The sequence below is a fragment of the Arachis hypogaea genome, chromosome 18 (assembly GCF_003086295.3).
Source record: "Arachis hypogaea cultivar Tifrunner chromosome 18, arahy.Tifrunner.gnm2.J5K5, whole genome shotgun sequence".
Lineage (NCBI taxonomy): Eukaryota > Viridiplantae > Streptophyta > Magnoliopsida > Fabales > Fabaceae > Arachis > Arachis hypogaea.
Genome location: NC_092053.1, coordinates 56,524,868 through 56,549,834, shown reverse-complemented (window position 1 = coordinate 56,549,834; position 24,967 = coordinate 56,524,868). Strand labels below are relative to the sequence as shown.

Below are 24,967 nucleotides of genomic sequence, written 5' to 3'. Positions count from 1 at the left end.
CGCCAGAAAAGGAGCCAAAACCAGAGTTGAACGTCCAAACTGGCACAAAAGCTGGCGTTCAACTCCAAGGAGGACCTCTACACGTGAAACACTCAAAGCTCAGCCCAAGCACACACCAAGTGGGCCCCGGAAGTGGATTTATGCATCAATTACTTACTCATGTAAACCCTAGTAGCTAGTTTATTATAAATAGGACCTTTTACTATTGTGTTTGAAATCTTTGATCAGTTGTATGCTATCTTAGATCATGTTTGGGGGCTGGCCATCTCGGCCATGCCTGGACCTTTCACTTATGTATTTTTAACGGTAGAGTTTCTACACTCCATAGATTAAGGTGTGGAGCTCTGCTGTTCCTCAAAGATTAATGCAAAGTACTACTGTTTTCTATTCAATTTATCTTATTTCGCTTCTAAGATATCCATTCGTACCCAAGAACATGATGAAGGTGATGATTATGTGACGCTCATCATCCTTCTCCCTTATGAATGCGTGCCTGACAAACACTTCCGTTCTACATGCAACAAGCTAGAATGAATATCTCTTAGATCTCTTAATCGGAATCTTCGTGGTGTAAGCTAGAATGATGGCGGCATTCAAGAGAATCTGGAAAGTCTAAACCTTGTCTGTGGTATTCCGAGTAGGATTCAATGATTAGATGACTGTGACGAGCTTTAAACTCGCGATTGTTGGGCGTAGTGACAGAACGCAAAAGAATCAATGGATTCTATTCCGACAGATGAATAGCCATGCTGTGACAGAGCATGTTAGCATATTATTCACTGAGAGGATAGGATGCAACCATTGACAAGGGTGATGCCTCCAGACGATTAGCTGTGCCGTGACAGGGCATTGGATCATTTTCCCGAGAGATGACCGAAAGTAGCCATTGACAATGGGATGCATTACATAAAGCCAGCCATGGTAAGGAGTAAGACTGATTGGATGAAGATAGAAGGAAAGCAGAGGTTCAAAGGAACGAAAGCATCTCTATTCACTTATCTGAAATTCTCACCAGTGATTTACATAAGTATTTCTATCCCTATTTTACCATTAATTTCAAAAACTCCATTATTATTTTATATCCGCCTGACTGAGATTTACAAGGTGACCATAGCTTGCTTCATACCAACAATCTCCGTGGGATTCGACCCTTACTCACGTAAGGTATTACTTGGACGACCCAGTGCACTTGCTGGTCAGTTACACGGAGTTGTGAACCATGGTATTGGCACCATGTTTTTGGGGCCATTGCCAGGGAAAGAAAGAGTGATGAATTTTACATAATTAAAGTGTAATCACGATTCCGCGTACCAGTTGTACATTGAGAATAGTGAGAATTTTTAACTAAACCTGCATGACATACATAACTGATAAATGATTTTTGAGCTAGAGAACACATAGCCTGTGAGTTTTGAGCTTAATTGTATGGTTACATTTAAACCATAATTTTTATTCCTGTGTGTTTCACCCTTCTTTTCGTTTCTGATGTTCTTTACTTTGTTTTAATCTATATGTCCAATTATAGAATATAGACACATACCAAAAGAGTGATTGAGGCCATCATTTGATTTTAGCTCACTTATCCCAAAATAACCTACCTTTCACATCACCCTTGTTAGCCCCCTTGAGCCTTTAAATCCCCTTTTATTCTATCAGCCACACTACTAGCCTTAAGCAGAAAAACAAAATAAAATCCCAAGTTGAATCCTTGGTTAGCTTAAGATAGAAAATTATGAATAGTTTAAATGTGGGAAACCTATTGGGAACATGGATGATTAAAACAAAAGGTAGAAGAATTGAAAAGAATAAAATAACTCAACTAAGAAATTTTTGGGAAGCATGCTCATGAGAAATCAAAGTGATTAAATTACCATGTGCGTTAAAAAAAATTTCAGTATTTAATAAAGGGGATACAAAAGAATTCCCCAAATGCAAAAATAAAAACAATGCACATGGAATAAGAACAAAAGTTGAAACATGAGCATGTAACATCCAAAAGTGGGAAAAGTATGGGAAAATAGGTAAAGAAATTCTGTTTTACTAAGTATGTATGTTAGGTGAGATCTTAGTCTAATTAAGGATTCACTTATTTGCTCACTTAGCCTTATACATATACCCTTACCTTTACCTTGGTCGCATTACAACCTTAATTAAAGACCTCATGATTTTTGGTATGACTGTACTCTATAATTGTTGATTGGTTAGATAAAGAACAAAGTTATAGAAAGGAAGAATAAAAAGAGGAATAGAGTGATTAACCCAATAAACACTGAGTAACTAGAGAGTAAACACAAATCCAGTGAGGGTTGGATAGCTCATTAACATTTATCTCTGTTTGAATTATCTAATTGTCTTGCAAATGTTTCTTCTCCCATCTCAATTGTAAAAGTGCTTATTGATTATCCAAGGCTTGGCTATATATACATATATGACTCCTTGAGAATGTGAATTAATTTAACTACCTGTAAGCTTAATATATGAGTGAATAAATTAGAATTGCATGATGCATCATTCATTTAGGTAGTTGCATTTAGAATAGGTTGCATTGCATGACATTCCATCACTTTAACCTTACTTATTACCTTGGATTTAGCATGAGGACATGCTATTGTTTAAGTGTGGGGAGGTTGATAAACCCATATTTTATGATGTATTTTGTGCTTAATTTGAGTGATTTATTCAATCCTTCAACCACTTATTCATGTTAATTGCATGGTTTTACTCTCCTTCCTGATTATGTGATGTATGTGAAAAACATGTTTCCTAAGCTTTAAAATTAATTATTTTAATTACCTTTATTTCCATTCGATGCCGTGATTAGTGTGTTGAGTAGTTTCAGATTTTCTAAGGCAGAATGACTTAAAGGATGGAAAGGAAACATACAAAATTGGAAGGAAAGCACAAAACGGAGCTTCTGAAGAAATTAGCATCCACGCGATCGCATGGGCGACGCAGACGCATGCCAAGCGCAAAGAAGCAGTGACGCGGTCACATGACTGACGCGACCGCGTGGCAAGGAAAAGCTCCGAATGACGCGACCGCGTGACCCACGCGGACGCGTCATAGAGGCCACGCACCAGAAATTGCAGAAAACGCTCATAGCGAATTCTGAAGCCCTTTTTGGCCCAAATCCAAGTCCAGAAGGCATAGACCAGAGGTTATGAAGTGGGGGAATGCATCCATTCAGAGAGCTTGCCACTTTTCACTTTCCATGATTTAGATTTAGTTTTGAGGGAGGTTCTCTCCTCTCTCTCTTAGGATTAGGATTTAGGACTTCTCTTAGTTTTTAAGAGTGACTCTCGATCCAGGTTTAATATTTACTTTAATCTATGTTTCTATGCTACTTTTACTTTAATGTTTTTATTCGTATCTATAAATGTTGCCAAATTGGCTTATGAACCGTTTCCATGTTATGATTTGAATTAATGATTATTTGAGGTATTTCAGTTTATTATTGTTCTCTTTGAATTAAGATATTTTCGCTTCCCATCTAAGGGCATTTTTATTCCAGCAATTTTACTTTTTTCCCTTTTGGTCTTGGTTAAGAAATCAGTAACTCAATATTATAAAATCAGCATAATTGATAATCGTTATCTTGCTAATTGAACTGAACTTCAATAATCCCAACTTTTTCTTAGGAAATAAATAGGATTCGAAGGTCAAACTAAGTAGTCCCTTGACTTTCCTTTGCTTTAAAGGTTGACTAAGAGGAATTAAGATTCAACTTTCATTATTGTTGAGAGGGATAACCAAGTTGGACTTCCAATTTCTCTTACCCTGCCAAAAGTTGCTTTACAGTTATTTATTGATTTTAATTGCCATTTAAATCACTTGCTTCTCATCTTCTAAATCCCGATTACAACCTTTATAGCCAATAATAAGAACATACTTCCCTGCAGTTCCTTGAGAAGACAACCCGAGGTTTGAATACTCGGTTAACAATTTTTAAGGGGTTTGTTACTTGTGACAACCAAAAAAGTTTGTATGAAAGGACTTTTGAAGGTTTAGAAACTATACTTGCAACGAGAATTTATCCGCAAATTTCTAGACCACGCAAAAGTTCTCTCACCAGTGATCAAGCATCTGATCAATGAATGGCAAGGGGTAATGATCCTTGCGAGTGGCTTGGTTGAGACGCCTATAGTCAATGCAAACTCTCCATGAATTCTGCAGTTTAGTTGTCAGAAGCTCTCCATGCTCATTTCTTACTGTTGTGATTCCAGACTTCTTGGGCACCACTTGTACTGGACTGACCCATTCGCTATCTGAGATGGGGTAAATGATATCTGCTTCAAGTAGCATGGTCACTTCTTTCTTGACAACTTCTAAGATGGTGGGATTCAGTCTTCTTTGAGATTGACAGACAGGCTTTTCTCCCTCTTCTAAGAATATTCTGTGCTAAAAAACTTGAGGGTTGATGCCTACTATATCTGCTAGGCTCCATCCAATTGCTTTCTTGTGTTTTCTCAGCACACTGAGTAGCTGTTCTTCTTGTTGAGAAGTGAGTTCCCATGCAATGATAACTGGAAACTTCTGCTTGTCCTCAAGATAAGCATACTTGAGGTGTGGAGGGAGGGGTTTTAATTCTAATTTCTGCTCATGGCCAGGCTCTGGATCATTCGGAGCTGGTGATAATGGTGCAGTGCTCTCATTGTCCTCTGAAAATGTCCCTACACTTGGACCTTGTCCTATGTACTTCTCTTCTAATTCCTCCTGGTGAACTTTAGCCACGGTTTGATCTATGATGTCACACTGGGAGATAGAATGATCATCCGGAGGGTGCTTCATAGCTTCATTTAAGCTGAATTCTGCCATCTATTTCAAAAGAATAGGTTCCGAAAAATGCGTCCAACTTGAACTTTGAAGTCTTCAGGAATGGTCTTCCAAGCAGGATTGACGATGGCCTTCCTGAGTTGTTAGGGGGCATTTCCAGGATATAGAAGTCAATGGGAAATGTGAGCCCCTTAATGCTCACTAATACTTCTTCAGCAATTCCAACCACTGTAATAATGCTTTTATCTGCTAACACAAAACGAGCTGCCGACCTTTTCAAGGGAGGGAGCCTCAAAGTATCATATATAGACAAAGGCATTATACTAACACACGCTCCTAAATCACACATACAGTCAGAAAATATCACACCTCCAATAGTACAATTAACCATACATGGACCTGGATTACTACACTTCTCAGGTATACCTCCCATTAAAGCAGATATAGAACTACCTAAAGGAATAGTTTCAAATTCATTAATTTTGTATTTATGTATACATAAATCTTTTAGAAACTTTGCGTATTTAGGTACTTGCTGAATAACATCAAAAAGGGGAACAGTTACCTCAACCTTTTTGAATATTTCTACCATTTTGGGATCTAGTTCCATTTGCTTTTTGGGCTTCCTTGCAATTTGTGGAAATGGAATAGGGAGGGCGTTTTCTGCAGCGTCTACAACCTTTGGTGCTTCTTTCTGTAGTTGAGCTTCTTCTTCTTCAACCATGTCTTGTATGTCCTCTTCCTCTTCAGCATCCTTTACTTCCACCACCTCTTCAGCTGAGGCGTGTTCTGGTGGGTTTGGCTCCTCCTGATTCCTCTCTTGCAGTGTGGTTCCGGACCTTAGGGTGATGGCATTGATGCCACCCTTTGGAGAATTTATGTAATTTAAATAAAAATCTTGACCGGGAGTAGATTAGTTGGAAAGCCTATCCTTGTTGGAGTTCTCCCAAGATTAATTGATAATTGAAGGTTGTTCTGCTTAGTCATCCTTTACCAGGTAAAGAAAAGTCAAGAAAATTGGAAGTCTATTTCTATTCACAAGTTCTAATCATCTCCCTTGGGAAGGATTAGTGTTAGTGACTAGAAGGCGATCCAACAATAAACCCAATTACAATTTTACTCTTGAACATTCCAACTCAAGGTTCTCCTTTCAATCAACTCCCAATCAAGTTATGGAACTACTCGCTCATTATGAATGTAAACTTCATAAAATAAGAAAGGGAAATAAAGAAAGACATGATAAATACTAATAAAAAAGATCAATTAAAAATAAAAATAGTTCTTGTATTAATAAATTCTAAACATAATCCAATAGTAACTCTGAATAAATTAAGGATATGAAAGAGTAAGTGACAAGTAAGGAAAACAAACTAGAATGATGAAGTCTTGGCGGAGGTAATAACTCTTCTCAATATCCCAATCCAAAAAGCAATAAAAACAAAATCCTAAGAACTATGAATGTGTAGAGAGAAAACCTAGAGGAGGAGTAAAGTCAGATCTAAAACTAAAAATTATGCGGAATGAATGTCTCCCTGATCTCTGCATGTTTTGAGCCAAAAACTGGGTCAAAACATGGCCTAAAATCGCCCCCAGCGAATTTTGCAAATTCTGCATATTGCGCACATCACGCTATCACGTCATCCACGCGTTCGCATCATCCAGCGTTTTGCCTTGCCACGCGTGCGCGTCGTCCACGCATTCGCGTCACTTGTGCAGTTTCCAATCCATGCGTTCGCGTCAGGTGTGCGAGCGCGTCACTGCAATTTCCTCTATTTCGCGCGGTCGCGTGAGCCATGCGCTCGCGTTACTTCTCGCTGGTCATCTCCTCAATTTCTTGTGTTCCTTCCATTTTTGCAAGCCTCCTCTCCAATTTTCAAGTCATTTATGCCCTAAAAAGCCTGAAACATTTAACAGACGGATCACGGCATCAAATGGAATAAAGGAGAATTAAAATACATAATTAAAATTCTCTAGGAAGCAAGTTTTCAACCATGGAGTAATTTTAGGAAGGAATTGTAAATACATGTTAATCATATGAATAAGTGGGTAAAGATTTGATAAAACCACACAATTAAACACAATATAAACCATGAAATAATGGTTTATCAGCCTTCATCGGGAGATGATGGTGGAAGAGAAGGTTCATTATTTGAGGGAAGGTTGTTGTAATTGGAAGGTGGTTCATATTGATGAAATTTCTGCGGTGGTGCGTGTGAACTTTGTGGTCCATGCGAGTATTGGTATTGGAAAGGTGGTTCATATGGTGGGTATGGGTTGGGGTAATATGGAGGTGAGTGGTGGTAGAAGGCTTGTGAGTGTGGTTGAGGGTTATGTTGAGGAAGGGGCTCATATGCATGTGGTGGTTGTGGTTGACAATCACAATAAGGGTCATCACACACATTGGATTGGTATGCATTAGGATTAGGAGTATACCCATAAGAGTTTGGAGGAGGTTGTTGCCAAGAAGGTTGCCCATAAGCTTAGGGTTCCTCCCATCTTTGACTTCCAAATCCTTGATGCACATCCTCGTTGAAGCTTCCATTTCCTACAACATAGTCTGAACTACATTCATAGCCAAAGTGATGAGAATTCATGATGTCAGAGAAAATAAAAATAGAAGCTAACAAGAAATAAAGAAAATTAAGCCATACAACCAGCAAAAACTAACAAGGAAACAAAAAATCAGGCTATTCACAATATATACAATAGCCAATAACATAGCACCATTACAATCCCCGGCAACGGCGCCATTTTAATGAAGAGAATTGTTGTGGTGGTATAGAATTTCACAAATAAATTCTCGTTGCAAGTATAGTTCTACACCAACAAACAATCCTCAAATCAAAAATTTGGTTGTCACAAATAACAAACCCAAATAAGAATTAACCGGAGTATTTGAACTCCGGATCGTCTCACGATGATTGCAATGAAGTGATCAATTATTGGCTATGAAGATGCAAGGGGGTTTGATTGATAAGAGGGCAAGAAATTAAATGGGCAAGAATTTAAATGACAAGACGAGTAAATCAAGAAATTAAAGAAAGCAAGTAATAAAGAGAAACATTCATGGCAAGGATTGAGATCATAGGCTTTCCATCCTAGTCACTAGTAACAATAATTAACAAGAATTTATCTTATTTCGTCATCTCCAACATGGGAAGAAGGTGTAAGTTATCTTCCATGAGAGAAAGTCAAACAAGACTAGCTAATCTTAATCCAAATGTTCCAATCAACTCACTAATTAAATTAGCAAGAGATTAGAGTCAATGGAAATAATATTAACTAACAACTCTAGATCACCAATCTAAATTGGGTTTTCATGACTCAAGATTACCTAATTACTCTTTCCAAGCCAAGAATGCTCAAAGTCTACTCTAAAGCCCAACCAAGCATTTTGTCAAACACTTGGTGGGTACAAAAGGAAAGCATGGTAAAAGTTCAAGAATGATAAATCTACCAACTACCAATTGCAAGAAAAGTAAATTCACAACTCAATCATCAATAAAGGAAACATCAAACCTCAAATTTCATTAAATGTAAACCAAATCCAACATAGAACATTCATGAACATAAAAGAGACAAGAAAGTAAAATTAACACTACAAACCATGAGAATGTAAGAGTAGAAGCCAGAAATTGTAAAGAAAATAAGATGAGAACATGAAATTGGACCTAGATCTAAGATGGAAATATCCTAAGAACCCTAATTCTAGAGAGAAGAGGGAGCTTCTCTCTCTAGAAACTAAGCTACATGAAGCCAAAACTCCAAAACAATTGCTCCCTCCTTGCTTGGACTTCAATTCTGTATGAAATACACTCAGAAATAAGTTAGAATTGGACTTGGGCAGCACAGAAATCGCCCCTAGCATTTTGCCTTTAAGTGAGTCACGTGCGAGTATCGGCGTGTACGCACCATTTGCGCGTGCGTGTCGATTGGCTATTTATTCATTCCCGCGGATGCGTCGTGTACGCATGCGCGTCTCTATGCGAAGTCACTTTTGCTCGCGCGCACCTTGTATGCTTGGGCACCCATCGATGCATTTCCAATTCTTGTTTCCTCATGCATCCTCCACTTTGTATGCTTCTTTCCTCATTTCTTCCATCCAATACTTGCCTTATGAACCTGAAATCACTCAACAAATACATCAAGGCATCGAATGGAATTAAGGTGAATTAAAATCACCAATTTAAGGGCCTAAAAAGTATGTTTTTACATTTAAGCACAAATCAAGGAAGAATTGCAAAACCATGCTATTTCATTGAATAAATGTGGGAAAAGGTGAATAAATCCCCTAAAATAAGCACAAGATAAACCACAAAATCGGGGTTTATCACCTTACCACAGACCATCTAATAGGGGTATATCCCGATGGGAGTCTTGAATGCAATTCGGTATGCCTAGAGAGCATCGTCAAGTCTCCTTGCCCAGTCCATCCTGAAGGTGCTCACTGTCCTCTCTAGAATTCGTTTGTGCTCCCTCTTGGAGACTTCAGCTTGTTCATTGGTTTGTGGATGGTAGGGGGTTGCCACTCGGTGTCGGACACCATAACTTTGTAAGATGGATTCAAGCTGTCTGTTGCAGAAGTGAGTGCCTCCATTACTGATCAGTGTCCTTGGGACACTGAATCTACTGAAGATATACTTTTGGAGGAATTTTAACACCACTCGGGTGTCATTGGTGGGTGATGTGATTGCTTTAACCCACTTAGACATATAGTCTACCGCCACAAGGATGTATGTGTTCGTGTAAGAGGGTGGAAAGGGTCCCATGAAGTCTATTCCCCATACGTCAAATAGCTCGATTTCCACGATCCCTTGTTGTGGCATTTCGTGATTATAAGGAAGATTTCCAGCTCGTTGACATCTGTCACAACTGCGGACAAACTCTTGGGAATCCTTGAAGAGTGTTAGCCAGTAGAACCCGCTCTGAAGGACCTTGGTAGCTGTTCGCTCTCCTCCAAAATGTCCTTGATGAGCAGATAATTTATACGCTTTTTGGCATTGTTTTTACATAGTTTTTAGTATAATTTAGTTACTTTTTATTATTTTTTATTAGTTTTTAAATAAAAATCACATTTCTGGACTTTACTATGAGTTTGTGTGTTTTTCTATGATTTCAGGTAATTTCTGGCTGAAATTGAGGGACTTGAGCAAAAATCTGATTCAGAGGCTGAAGAAGGACTGCAGATGCTATTGGATTCTGACCTCCCTGCACTTGTAGTGGATTTTCTGGAGCTACAAAAACCCAATTGGCGCGCTCTCAATTGCGTTGGAAAGTCGACATCCAGGGCTTTCCAGAAATATATAATAGTCCATACTTTGCCCGAGTTTTGATGACGCAAACTGGCGTTCAAATGCGAACTCCCTGCCCTATTCTAGAGTTAAACGCCAGAAACAGGTTGCAAATCAGAGTTAAACGCCAGAACCAGGCTACAACCGGGCGTTTAACTCCAAAAGAGTCTCTACACATGAAAGCTCAATGCTCAGCCCAAGCACACACCAAGTGGGCCCGGAAGTAGATTTCTGCATCATTTACTTAATTCTGTAACCCTAGTAACTAGTTTAGTATAAATAGAACTTTTTACTATTGTACTAGGGGTCTTCTTCCCTATTTTCGAATTCATATGCCATTTGGGGAGGCTGGCCATTCGGCCATGCCTAGACCTTGTTCTTATGTATTTTCAATGGTAGAGTTTCTACACACCATAAATTAAGGTGTGGAGCTCTGCTGTTTCTCATGAATTAATACAAAGTACTATTGTTTTTCTATTCAACTCAAGCCTATTTCTTCTCTAAGATATTCATTCACACACAAGAACATGATGAATGTGATGATTATGTGACGTTCATCACCATTCTCACTTATGAACGCGTGCCTGACAAACACGTCCGTTCTACATGAAAGCAAGCTTGAATGCATATCTCTTAGCCTCCTGATTTACGATCAGAGTCTTCGTAGTATAGGCTAGAATTATTGGCGGCCATTCTTGAGATCCGGAAAGTCTAAACCTTGTCTGTAGTATTCCGAGTAGGATCTGGGAAGGGATGGCTGTGACGAGCTTCAAACTCGCGAGTGCTGGGCGTAGTGACAGACGCAAAAGGATCACTGGATCCTATTCCAGCATGATCGAGAACCGACAGATGATTAGCCGTGCGGTGACAGCGCATTTGGACTATTTTCACTGAGAGGACGGGATGTAGCCATTGACAACGGTGATGCCCAACATATAGCTTGCCATGGAAAGGAGTATGAATGATTGGATGAAGACAGTAGGAAAGCAGAGGTTCAGAAGGAACAAAAGCATCTCCATACGCTTATGTGAAATTCTCACCAATGAATTGCATAAGTATCTCTATCCCATTTTATATTTTAATTATATTTTAACTATCAATTCACCATAACCATTTGAATCCGCCTGACTGAGATTTGCAAGATGACCATAGCTTGCTTCAAGCCGACAATCTCCGTGGGATCGACCCTTACTCACGTAAGGTTTATTACTTGGACGACCCAGTGCACTTGCTGGTTAGTTGTGCGAAGTTGTGAAAAAGAACTAAGAGTATGAACGTGCGTATTAAGTTTTTGGCGCCGTTACCCAGGATAAGGTTTATTACTTGGACGACCCAGTGCACTTGCTGGTTAGTTGTGCGAAGTTGTGAAAAAGAACTAAGAGTATGAACGTGCGTATTAAGTTTTTGGCGCCGTTACCCAGGAATGAACAATCACGATTTCGTGCACCAGTCCTCCATATTCGGAGCCATGACAGTGCCAAAGAATCTGCTGGGTTTCTTCCTCGAAGACACAACGTCGGATTATACCATCCGAGCACCTCTTAAAGAGGTAAGGTTCATCCCACAGGTAGTATTTAGCATCATGCAGAAGTTTGCACACTTGCTGCTTGCTATACTCTTTTGGAATGAACTTCATTTATTTATAGTTTGCAATGTCTGCGAACCACGGTGCTTTTTAGATTGCAAAAAGTTGCTCATCAAGGAAAATCTCTGATACTTCAGTGATGGGCATGGTCATCCCTGCTTCAGGCTCAATTCGGGATAGATGATCAGCTACCTGGTTTTCTGATCCTTTTCTATTCTTGATCTCAATCTGATTAACCTTGGTTTAGAGTCCTGCTTGGTCAGGAGGTACTTTAGAGCCGCATGGTCAGTGTAAACAATGATCTTTGAACCGATCAAATAAGATCTCAACTTATCCATTGTGTAGACAACTACTAGTAGTTCCTTCTCAGTGGTGGTATAGTTCCTCTAAGCATCATTTAAGACGCGGCTAGCATAATAAATGACGTGCAAAAGCTTGCCATGTCGCTACCCCAGAACTGCACCTATAGCATAGTTACTGGCGTCGTACATCAGTTCAAATGGAAGGGCCCAGTTGGGTGCAGAAATGACGGTTGCAATGACAAGCTTTGCCTTTAAAGTTAGCAGGTAGTCCTCATCAAAAGCAAAAGGTGTGTCTGTGACAAGAAGGTTGCACAGGGGTTTTGCAATTTTAGAGAAATCCTTGATAAACCTCCTGTAGAACCCTGCATGGCCTAAGAAACTTCTAATTGCCTTAACATTCATAGGCGATGGTAATTTTTTAATTACTCCCACCTTAGCTTGGTCAACCTCTATTTCCTTGTTCGAGATCCTATGCCCAAGAACAATCACTTCAGTAACCATAAAATGGCATTTCTCCTAGTTTAGAACTAGGTTTGTTTCTTGGCAACGCTTCAGCACCAGGGCTAGATGGTTAATGTAAGAATACAAGGAATCGCCAAAATAGAGAAGTCATCCATGAATACCTCCAAGAATTTTTTCACCATATCAGAGAAGATGGAGAGCATGCACCTTTGGAAGGTTGCTGGCGCATTGTAGATGCCAAATGGCATCCTCCTATAAGTGAACACTCCATATGGGCATGTGAACGCTGTCTTTTCTTGATCCTAAGGATTTACTGCGATTTGGTTGTAGCCCAAGTAGTGATAAATCCATATTTCATGGTATTTATTTGCTCTAATTGGGTGGATTTTATTAACTTTTCCTACACTTATTCAAGGATATATCTTGGTTTTGTAAATTTTCCATAAATCATGCTCAAAAGTGAAAACATGCTATTTAGGCCCTTAGTTGCTAAATTTTATTTATTTTAATTCCATTTGATGCCTTGATGTGTTTGTTGAGTAATTTCAGGCTTGTAAGGCAAAGATTGGATTGAAAGAATGAAGAAAAAACAAGTAAAAGTGGAGAATTCATGAAGACATAGAGTTTGGAGCTTTTCAGCAAGTGTGCGTACGCACAAGTGAAAAAATCAGAAAGTGTGCATATGCACAGGTGCCAGCACGTGACCTCATTAATGCAATTCATTGGCAGCGAATTTTGGGCCTGCATAACCCAATCCAACTCATTTTTGAAGCTATTTCAACCCTAATTTAAGAGGAGGCAAGGGGGGAGCAATTAGGTTTAGATTTTTCATGTTTATGTCTTAATTTTCTAGAGAGAGAAGCTCCCCTTCTCTCTAGAATTTAGGTTTTCTTAGTTAATTTCTCTTTAATTTCAGTTACTAATTCTTGTTTTAATATAGTTTCATTTTTGTTTTCATGCTTTATTGTCTTAATTCTCTTAGTTCTTCTTCTTAATTTCTCATTTATGTCACTTTTTATTTTATGAACACTCTTGTAAATCTTAATTTTTTATTAATGTAATTTAATGTTTCTTTGCTTATTGTTATTTAATTGAGTTGTTATTATTATTTTCTTGCACTTGGTAGCTTTAGATTTTATTTTGATTGCAATTTAACATGCTTTTATTTTCATGCACACCAAGTGTTTGATAAAAATACTTGGCTTAGTTTTTACTTAGTTTTTCCTCACTCTTGGCTTGAAATTGAGGACTTGGGTGACCTTGAGTCATTGATGTCCATTTTTGATTGATATATTAGGGTAGTTAGTTGATTTGGTTTCCACTAACTCTAAGTCTTTGATGGGAGGAAAAATGCCGGTTAAGAATTTCTGATAAAAATAGCGTTGTAGGTACAGCCTTAACCGACAAAATTCCCACTATCAATTTAGAATATATCACAATTAAGAATAAATAACTGGGAGAAGAATCCCAAGTCATTTCCCTAAAAGTTGACATAGGATGCAATTTATTGGTTAGGATTTTTTTGAATATTTTCTGAATTTAAGAACGAAAAGATAAATAACTATAAATTAAAGCAATGAATGAATAATAAGAGGTGATATGTATTTGAAATAAAAGGCCTTGGTTAGGGGAGAGAATTGGGGTTTCTATCCTTGTTGCCTTTTCCAAGTATAATAATAAAGGTTCATTGCTCTGACTTAGTTATCCTCTAACAATTGAAGAAAAGTCAAGTGGTTGTCACTAACTCTGACTTATAAGTCCTAGTTACTCCATGGAGAATGGCTAGAGTTAGTGAGAAATGAGCTAGCCATCAATGTCCAATTACAGATTAATACTTGAGTATCACAACTCAAGGGACCCCAACTAATCAACCCCTAAGCTAAGTTGGAAGGTCTACTCTATTAACATGAATGCCATTTTCATAAACACATAATAGGAGTAAATAAAAGACATGGTAATTATGATAAATTAATGAAATCAAAATTGGCACTAACAATTAATCAACAAGGATCAAACAAGCAATAAAAATAAACATAAAAATAATTGACTGCATTAATTAAATTTAAGAGTGACAAGATCCAAACATGAATGCAAAATAATCAAATAGAACAGAGTAATAGAGAAATTAGAACAGAAAACTAGAAGGAAATTGACTCCAATTGAAGGTAGTAGCAACTCTCTCAAGATCCGATTCCAAGCAAAAACTAAGTCAAAAACCCTAGGAGAAGTAGTAATTTTTCTATCTAGAACTCAAAACTAATAAAAAAATAAAGTGGAAAGTGAAGTGTCCTTAGTCTCAGCTCTATCCCTGCCTCTAGTCTGCGTTTTCGGGCTTGAATTTGGGACCAAATCAGCCCAGAAATGGCCCCCAGTGAGTTCTGTTAAGTGCAGCACGTGACGCTCTGTCACACGTACGCGTCGGCCACGCGTACGCATTGCTGAACCTTGCACCTGGCCACGCGTACGTGACGCGTACGCGTCGCCGAACAACACTCCTGGTCACGCACACGCATCAGCCATGCGTGTGCATCGCTCCTCGCTTCTCAACTCTTTAGTTTCTTGTGTTCCTTCCACTTTAACATGCTCCATCTTCATCCTTTAAGCCATTCATGCCCTATAAACCTGAAAACACATAACAAAAATATCACGGCATCGAATGGTAATAAAGGAGAATTAAAAATTAACAATTTTAAAGCCTAGGAGGCATGTTTCAATCATAGCATAAAATTAGGAGGGAAACTTAAAAACATGCAATTTACATGAAAAAGTGTGAGAATAGTTGACACAACCCACTCAATTCAATCCAAAATATATCATAAAATAGTGGTGTATCAGTCTTCCATTAATAGAGTTAGCTAGGACTTGTGGATTGAGATTAATTATGCTTATTTGACTTATCCTCGATGTTAGGGTTGACTAAGTAGGATTAACTCTTCATAATTATCATATGTTTATAGTCAATGACTAGGATAGGTAATCTTGACTCTCAATCCTTTCCAAGAGGTTTCTTAGCATTTGAATTTCACTTTTCTTTGATTAATTGCCTTTGAATTTAATTGCTTTGATATTTAGTTATTGTTTGCTTATTTATTTTCTTGCTATTTACATTTCTTGCTCCTTGCCATCAACCCCATTCCCTTATAGCCAATAATTGAGCACTCTATTGCAATTCCTAGGGAGAAAGATCCAGGATTTAAAACTCCCGGTTTATATTTGTTTTGGATTGTGACATCATTATTTTAAACTTTGATGTGAGGATCCATTACCGGTTTGGACTATACTTGCAACGAAAGAAATTCTATTTTGTCTAAATTCTGAATTGGCATAATCCTCTCTACTAAATTTTTGGTGCCGTTGCCAAGGAGTTTCAATGTGTGCTTATTATTGACTATTGTAAATATGTTAATATGTAAATAGCTTGCTTCTTTTTTGTTGTTTGCTTGATTTTGTTAGTTGTTAGGAGTTTGTTTAGTTTCTCTTAGTAGCTTTTGTTTTTTATTTCCTTTTTGCTCTATGAATTCTCACCCCCTTTGGCTTAGAGTTTGGTTGTTATGATGTTGCAGGAAGTGAGAACCTCAATGATGGAATGCATCATGGTTTATGGGATCAATTGAGTGAGGAGCCATATGTCTCTAGGCAACTCTCTTGGCAACAACCTCCTCCATATCCTTCTAGCCATTACCCACCTCTTGATGCACACCAATACAACCCAAACCCTCAACATTGTGATCAACTTTACTCACAAGTCACTCACACTATTACCAAACACCTCCACATGAGCCTAACCTATACCCACCATACCATTAACCTTATGTACCTCATGAACAACCTTATGAACCACGCATAGAACTACTACAATTCCAACACCAATACCCCACACCACCTCAACACTCTCATCAATACCAACCACCTTCAACATATGAGGACCTTCTCCTACATGATGAACCTTCTTTTTTCCCACAACCTTCAATGGAGGAAGCACTTCAATTCTTCCTTCAAGAGCGAGAAGAGTACCAAAAGAGGCAAGACAACACCATGGCTACCTTAGCTGGAGCCCTAACTCACTTAGCCTCACTACACTCTTCCAACAATTCAAGCACTCCCACGGATAAAAATGAAGAATCAACTCCAATTGAAGCATGTGGAGTGGAGGAGAGCTTGGAACCACAAGGAAAAGAAGAGGAATTAAAGCATGAGTTGCAAGAGGAGGAGGTTGAGATCAAGAAACTAAAAGAAGTGGTTGAATAATTTGAAGTTAAACAAGGAAAAAAGCTTGAGAAAGCTTGTCAAGAAGTGGAGATCATACAAGAAGCGCTATCAATTCCTTTCATTTAAGTGGGTAACATCATTAACCTTGATCTTCATTATTCCACTTGAATATGATTTGATTGAAAATGATAGTCAACTTAGAAATATTTGTGGATTGGGAAATAAAGAAAAATTTGGTAGTGGTTGGAAACATGATCCTAGATTCATAGAATTTGAATCTTTAAAATTTTGCTTTAATGGTTGGTGTAATTCTCAAGTAAGTAGATTTTGGAGAATGTTTGGATGCTTGAGTGAGAACTCTAGTTGCTTGCCACCTGGATGGAATCACATGAGTTAAAAGAAGATCGGGTGCATAAGATTTGGGATCCCAGAGGCTATTGGCTAAACAAACATTGGTGGGGATTCAAGGAAGAATTTAAGCACAAGCCACCATAGCAAAGGCTCTCCAAATTGTCTAACTTAAAGACAATAAATGAAAGTGCTAGGTGGGAGACACCCCACCATGGTAACACCTTTCTAACCCTCTCTTTGTAAATAGTTTTAATTCATTGCATTTTGTTTCTTGTAGATAGCTTATGTTTAGTTTAATTTTAAGCTTATTTAGGTTAAATTTTAGTTTGGATAATGTGGTTGTGCAATGTTAGATGTTTTGGGGTTAAAACCCTTTTGTTGAGCTCAAGTTTGGTGCCTTAGAGCTCTAAATTTTTTTTGAAAAAAACAAAGTATGTGCGTACGCATACATACCCCAATGTCTGCACCCTGTGCGCACGCACCCAACTGTGCATATGCACACCCCTTTGCATAGCCCCTGTTCGGAGCGCTCACACACCTAGTGGGTTCGCGTCCCCCTTTTTTTGCCTCTTGTGCGTACGCACGGAACTGTGTGCGTACGCACAGATGGCAAATTGGGCATTAAGTTTTGATGTTTCATTTTCCAAAAAAAAGAAAGAGCTTTGTGTGTGTACGCACAGTCCCGTGTGCACGCACATGCCTTATCACCCCTTCTGTCCAAGGCGCTTGCACCAACTTGTGCGTGTGCACGCTACCCTTTTTCCCATCTGTGCGTCCGCACAACGTTTGTGCGCGCGCACAGGTCACCTTTATTCTTAAAAAATCTCTCTATGTGCGTGCTGTGCGCATGCACAAATCAAATTTCACCTTCTGCCCGGAGCACTCGCACATACTTGTGCATGCGCACACCCCATTCTACACCTTTTGTGCGTACGCACGACTCTGTTCTCACACCAACCTACTTCTTTTCTTCTCTTCTCTCTATTTCTTCTTTTCTTTTCTCTTTCCCTCTCCTCTTTCTTTTCTTCAACCATCATCCACCACTATCATTCACCACCACCCTACTCACCTTAGTTAGTTGGTTTGTTTAATTTTTTGTTTTGGTGCTAAGTGTTGGATGATTGAGTTGATCTGTTGATTCTGTGAGATATTGCTGCTGAATTATTGATATTGTTATTGCTATTTATTGTTGGATGTCTTCATTGAGGTCATACTTTGTTGCTTGGTATCGAGTTTTGAATGTTGAATATTTGCACATACCAAGTACTTATGACATTGCCTTCATGAATATTTTTGGATTTCTAAATTGCATGTTGCAGCTAGCCACCATGTAATTGGATTTCATTATCTATCATTAGGCAATTTGTTCTTAGTTGATGCATTTTTTGTTAGGTGATGCTTGCTATGATTGATTTTTATTAAGTTACCTAGTTATTGCATTAAAATTAAGGAATTGTGAAATTGGATCATAAGCTTACCTAGAGACATTTTTTTGAGCTTTTTAAGCTTTGTGGATCATGTTTTCCACTTCATGTCATTTAGGTGTTGCAAACAAACTTTCCTCTATCATCCCTTTCATAATTTCTTGATTCTTGCTTGAATGCTTTCATGCTTCTTTATTGCTTGTTTGTTTATGTTAACAAGTTTTCTTTAAAAGTATTTCAAGATACTAGAATGAGTGAAGTGTATGTTTCTTTTGTGTAATTGTGACATAGCTTTCTATGATAGTGTGTGTATTGTAAAACCGCGCAACATAGAAAACACACCCTTGTTTTCTTCATGTCACAAATGTATTCACTCACTTCATTTTAGTGATTCTCACCTCATTTCGACAATCTATGCTTCCTTGTTTTTGCATTTACTCATATTACGGTGTTATTTCCTATTTTTCATGAATGATTCATCATAAGCAACAAAGGAAGCGGGAGAAAGAGCATGCAGCAGCCGGTTGATCCACCAGCTGAAGGTGGCAATCCGAAGTCGCCATACCCCCTTGGTCCACGAAATTGTGATCATCAACAATGGCGCCAAAGGCTTGGTGCTCTCAAAAATGAACCACACTTTGTCACAACTTCGCACAACTAACTAGCAAGTGCACTGGGTCGTCCAAGTAATAAACCTTACGTGAGTAAGGGTCGATCCCACGGAGATTGTCGGCTTGAAGCAAGCTATGGTCACCTTGTAAATCTCAGTCAGGCAGATTCAAATGGTTATGGTGAATTAATAATTAAAACATAATTAAAATATAAACTAGGATAGATATACTTATGTAATTCATTAGTGAGAATTTCAGATAAACGTATAGAGATGCTTTGGTTCCTCCTGAACCTTTGCTTTCCTGCTGTCTTCATCCAAGCATTCCTACTCCTTTCCATGGCAAGCTGTATGTTGGGCATCACCGTTGTCAATGGCTACATCGCGTCCTCTCTGTGAAAATAGTCCAATGCGCTGTCACTGCATGGCTAATCATCTGTCGGTTCTTGATCATACTGGAATAGGATTTACTATCCTTTTGCGTCTGTCACTACGCCCAGCACTCACGAGTTTGAAGCTTGTCACAGCCATCCCTTCCCAGATCCTACTCGGAATACCACAGACAAGGTTTAGACTTTCCGAATCTCAAGAATGGCCGTCCATGGGTTCTAACTTATACCACGAAGATTCTAATATCTCGGACTCGGTCCCCTGTATTAGATACCTAAGAGATACTCATTCTAGCTTGTTTGCATGTAGAACGGAAGTGTTTATCATGCACGCGTTCATAAGTGAAAATGATGATGAGCGTCACATAATCATCACATTCATCATGTTCTTGTGTGCGAGTGGATATCTTAGAATAGGAATAAGCTTGAATTGAATAGAAAAACAATAGTACTTTGCATTAATCTGTGAGGAACAGCAGAGCTCCACACCTTAATCTATGGTGTGTAGAAATTCTACCGTTGAAAATACATAAGAACAAGGTCTAGGCATGGCCGAATGGCCAGCCCCCTAAACATGATCAAAGGATCAAAAGATAATCCAAAGATAATCCAAAAATAATCCAAAGATGTCTAATACAATAGTAAAAGGTCCTATTTATATCAGACTAATTACTAGGGTTTACAGAAATGAGTAATTGATGCAGAAATCCACTTCCGGGTCCCATTTGGTGTGAGCTTGGGCTGAGCATTGAGCTTTACACGTGTAGAGGCTTCTCTTGGAGTTGAACGCCAGTTTGTAACCTGTTTCTGGCATTTAACTCCACTTTGCAACCTGTTTCTGGCGTTTAACTCCAGAATAGGGCAGGAAGCTGGCGTTGAACGCCAGTTTGCGTCATCTAAACTTGGGCAAAGTATGGACTATTATATATTTCTGGAAAGCCCTGGATGTCTACTTTCCAACGCAATTGAGAGCGCGCCAATTGGGTTTCTGTAGCTCCATAAAATCTACTTCGAGTGTAGGGAGGTCAGAATCCAACAGCATCTGCAGTCCTTCTTCAGCCTCTTAATCAGATTTTTGCTCAAGTCCCTCAATTTCAACCAGAAATTACCTGAAATCATAGAAAAACACACAAAATCATAGTTAAGTCCAGAAATTTGATTTTTATTTAAAAACTAATAAAAATATATTAAAAACTTACTACATCATACTAAAAACTATGTAAAAACAATGCCAAAAAGCGTATAAATTATCTGCTCATCACAACACCAAACTTAAATTGTTACTTGTCCCCAAGCAACTGAAAATCAAATAGGATAAAAAGAAGAGAATATACTTTAAATTCCAAAATATCAATGAAACTTATCTCCAATCAGATGAGCGGGACTAGTAGCTTTTTGCCTCTTGAATAGTTTTGGCATCTCACTTTATCCCTTGAAGTTCAGAATGATTGGCATCTATAGGAACTTAGAATTCAGATAGTGTTATTGATTCTCCTAGTTCAGTATGTTGATTCTTGAACACAGCTACTTTATGAGTCTTGGCCGTGGCCCTAAGCACTTTGTTTTCCAGTATTACCACCGGATACATAAATGCCACAGACACATAACTGGGTGAACCTTTTCAGATTGTGACTCAGCTTTGCTAAAGTCTCCAATTAGAGGTGTCTAGGGTTCTTAAACACACTCTTCTTTTGCTTTGGACCTTGACTTTGACTGCTCAGTCTCAAGTTTTCACTTGACACCTTCACGCCACAAGCACATAGTTAGGGACAGCTTAGTTTAGCCGCTTAGGCCATGATTTTATTCCTTTTGGGCCCTCCTATCCACCGATGCTCAAAGCCTTGGATCCTTTTTATTACCCTCGCCTTTTGGTTTTAAGGGGCTATTGGCTTTTTGATCTTGCCTTTTGGTTTAAAGAGCTTTTGGCTTTTTCTGCTTGCTTTTTCTTTTTCTTTTTTTTTCTTTGCCTTTTTTTTCTTTTTTTTTCACAAGCTTTTGTATTCACTACTTTTTCTTGCTTCAAGAATCATTTTTATGATTTTTCAGATTATCAAATAACATGTCTCCTTTTCATCATTCTTTCAAGAGCCAACATATTTAACATTCACAAACAACAAATTCAAAAGACATATGCACTGTTCAAGCATTCATTCAGAAAACAAAAAGTATTGTCAGCACATCAAAATAATTAAACTAGTTTCAAGAATGAATTCGAAACCATGTACTTCTTGTTCTTTTGTTTTTAGAACAGTTTTCAATTAAGAGAGGTGATGGAGTCATAGGACATTCATAGCTATAAGACATAGACACTAAAACACTAATGATCATATAGTAAAGACACAAACATATATAAAACATAAAGCATAATAAACGAAAAACAGAAAATTAAGAACAAGGAGATTAAGGAACGGATCCACTTTAGTGAGGGTGGCGTCTTCCTCTTCTTGAAGAACTAATGGTGCTCTTGAGCTCCTCTATGTTTCTTCCTTGTCTTTGTTGCTCCTCCCTCATAGCTCTTTGATCTTCTCTACTCTCATGGAGAATGATGGAGTGCTCTTGGTGTTCCATGAGTGGGCTCTCTTGTTGTGTAGTTAAATGCTCTACTACTGAGCTATGGACCCTTGAGATGAATCTTTCCATCTCCCATGACTCGGAGGTGGAACCTTTTGTCTTTCCTTTCCTCTTTCTAGAGGTTTCTTTGGCCTTAGGTGCCATAAATGGTTATGGAAAAATAAAAAGCAATGCTTTTACCACACCAAACTTAAAATGTTTGCTCGTTCTCGAGCAAAAGAAGAAAGAAGTGAGTAGAAGAAGAAGAAAATAGAAGAGATAGAGGTGTGTGAATGGTTTAAAATTGAGTGGGTGGGTGTAGGTGGGTTGTATGATGGTTTTGGAGGAGTAATGGAGGTGATTGGTGGACGTTATTTTGGGGAAGAGTGTTATGGAAAGGTGTGAAGAGGAGAAAAGAAGTAGTGGAGATCCTGTGGTGATCCTATAGGGTCCACAGATCCAGTGAGGTCAATGACTTAACATCCCTGCTCTAATTAGGCGTGTAGAACACCTTTAGTGTGCAATCCTGGCGTTTAACGCCAGACTGCTACTTGTTTCTGGCGTTAAATATCCAAATGTAGCCTATTTCTGGCGTTTAACGCCAGCCAGATGCTTGTTTCTGGCGTTAAACGTCAGCTTGGTGCTTGTTTCTGGAATTAAACGCCAGACAGATGCTTATTTCTGGCGTTTAAACACCAGAAAACTCCTCCTCCAGGGTGTGCTATTTTTAATGCTGTTTTTCATTCTATTTTTTTATTTTTCAGTAGTTTTTGTGACTCCACATGATCATCAACCTAATAAAATTCGAAATAACAAAAAGAAAATAAAATAGATATGATTAAAATAATATTGGGTTGCCTCCTAACAAGCGCTTCTTTAATGTCAATAACTTGACAGTGAGCTCTCATGGAGCCTCACAGATAATCAGAGCATTGTTGGGACCTCCCAACACCAAACTTAGAGTTTGAATGTGGGGGTTCAACACCAAACTTAGAGTTTGACTCTGTAGTGAGAGAAGCTTTTCATGCTTCCTCTCCATGGTTACAGAAGGAGATCCTTGAGTTTTAAAGACAAGGTTGTCCTCATTCAGTTGAAGGATCAACTCTCCTCTGTCCACATCAATCACAGCTCTTGCTGTGGCCAGGAAGGGTCTTCCAAGGATGATGGATTCATCCTCATCCTTCCCAGTGTCTAGGATTATGAAATCAGCAGGGATGTAAAGGCCTTCAACCTTTACTAGCACATCCTCTACTAGTCTATAAGCCTGTTTTCTTGAGTTGTCTGCCATCTCTAATGAGATTCTGGCAGCTTGCACCTCAAAGATCCTAAGTTTCTCCATTACAGAGAGTGGCATTAAGTTTATTCCTGACCCCAGGTCACAAAGAGCCTTCTCAAAGGTCATGGTGCTTATGTTACAGGGAATTAGGAATTTACCAAGATCCTATTTCTTTTGAGGTAATTTGTGCCTATCCAGTGCATTTAGTTCATTGGTGAGCAAGGGAGGTTCATCTTCCAAAGTCTCATTACAAAATAATTTAGCATTTAGTTTCATGATTGCACCAAGGTACTTGGCAACTTACTTTGCAGTAATGTCTTCATCCTCTTCAGAGGGAGAATACTCATCAGAGCTCATGAAGGGCAGAAGCAGGTCCAATGGAATCTCTATGGTCTCTAGATGAGCCTCAGATTCCTTTGGTTCCTCAAAGGGAAACTCCTTATTGGTCACTGAACGTCCCAGGAGCTCTTCCTCACTTGGATTCATGTCCTCCTCCCCCTCTCTGGGTTCGGCCATGATGGTCAAATCAATGGCCTTGCACTCTCTCTTTGGATTTTCTTCTGTATTGCTTGGGAGAGTACAAGGAGGAGTTTCAGTGACTCTTTTACTCAGCTGGCCCACTTGTGCCTCCAGATTTCTAATGGAGGACCTTGTTTCATTCATGAAACTTAAAGTGGCCTTAGATAGATCGGAGACTATATTTTCTAAGCTAGATGGATTCTGCTCAGAGTTCTCTGTCTGTTGCTGAGTGGATGATGGAAAAGGCTTGCTATTGCTAAACCTATTTCTTCCACCATTATTAAAGCCTTGTTGAAGCTTTTGTTGATCCTTCCATGAGAAATTTGGATGATTTCTCCATGAGGGATTATAGGTATTTCCATAGGGTTCCTCCATGTAATTCACCTCTGCTATTGCAGGGTTCTCAGGATCATAGGCTTCTTCTTCAGAGGATGCCTCTTGAGTACTGTTGGATGCAGCTTGCATTCCATTCAGACTCTGAGAAATTATATTGACTTGCTGAGTCAATATTTTGTTCTGAGCCAATATGGCATTCAGAGTATCAATTTCAAGAACTCCCTTCCTCTGAGACGTCCCATTACTCATAGGATTCCTTTCAAAAGTGTACATGAACTGGTTATTTGCAACCATGTTAATGAGTTCCTGAGCTTCTGCAGGTGTTTTCTTTAGGTGAATAGATCCACCTGCAGAATGGTCCAATGACATATTTAATAATTCAGACAGACCATCATAGAATATATCGAGGATGGTCCATTCTGAAAGCATGTCAGAAGGACACTTTTTGATCAGTTCCTTGTATCTCTCCCAAGCTTCATAGAGGGATTCACCTTCTTTCTGTTTGAAGGTTTGAACATCCACTCTAAGCTTGCTAAGCTTTTGAGGAGGAAAGAACTTGGCTAAGAAAGCTGTGACCAGCTTATCCCAAGAGTTCAGGCTATCTTTAGGTTGAGAATCCAACCATATTCTAGCTCTGTCTCTTACAACAAACGGGAAAAGCATAAGCCTGTAGACCTCGGGAGCAACCCCATTGGTCTTAATAGTATCATAGATCTGCAATAATTCAGTAAAGAACTGAAAAGGATCTTCTGATGGAAGTCCATAAAATTTGAAGTTTTGTTGCATTAGAGAAACTAGTTGAGGTTTAAGCTCAAAATTGTTTGCTCCAATGGCAGGGATTGAGATGCTTCTTCCATGTAAATTGGAATTTGGTGCAATAAAGTCACCAA

The 24,967-nt window shown here is 38.7% G+C and overlaps 1 non-coding gene across 1 annotated transcript; it reads left to right on the top strand.

The window, feature by feature from the left end:
* Positions 1–24,500: 24,500 nt before the first annotated feature.
* LOC112774561 (small nucleolar RNA R71) lies at positions 24,501–24,608 on the top strand. The gene has a single exon (XR_003189044.1). It is a non-coding gene; the product is annotated as a small nucleolar RNA R71 (small nucleolar RNA).
* The last annotated feature ends 359 nt before the right edge of the window (positions 24,609–24,967 follow it).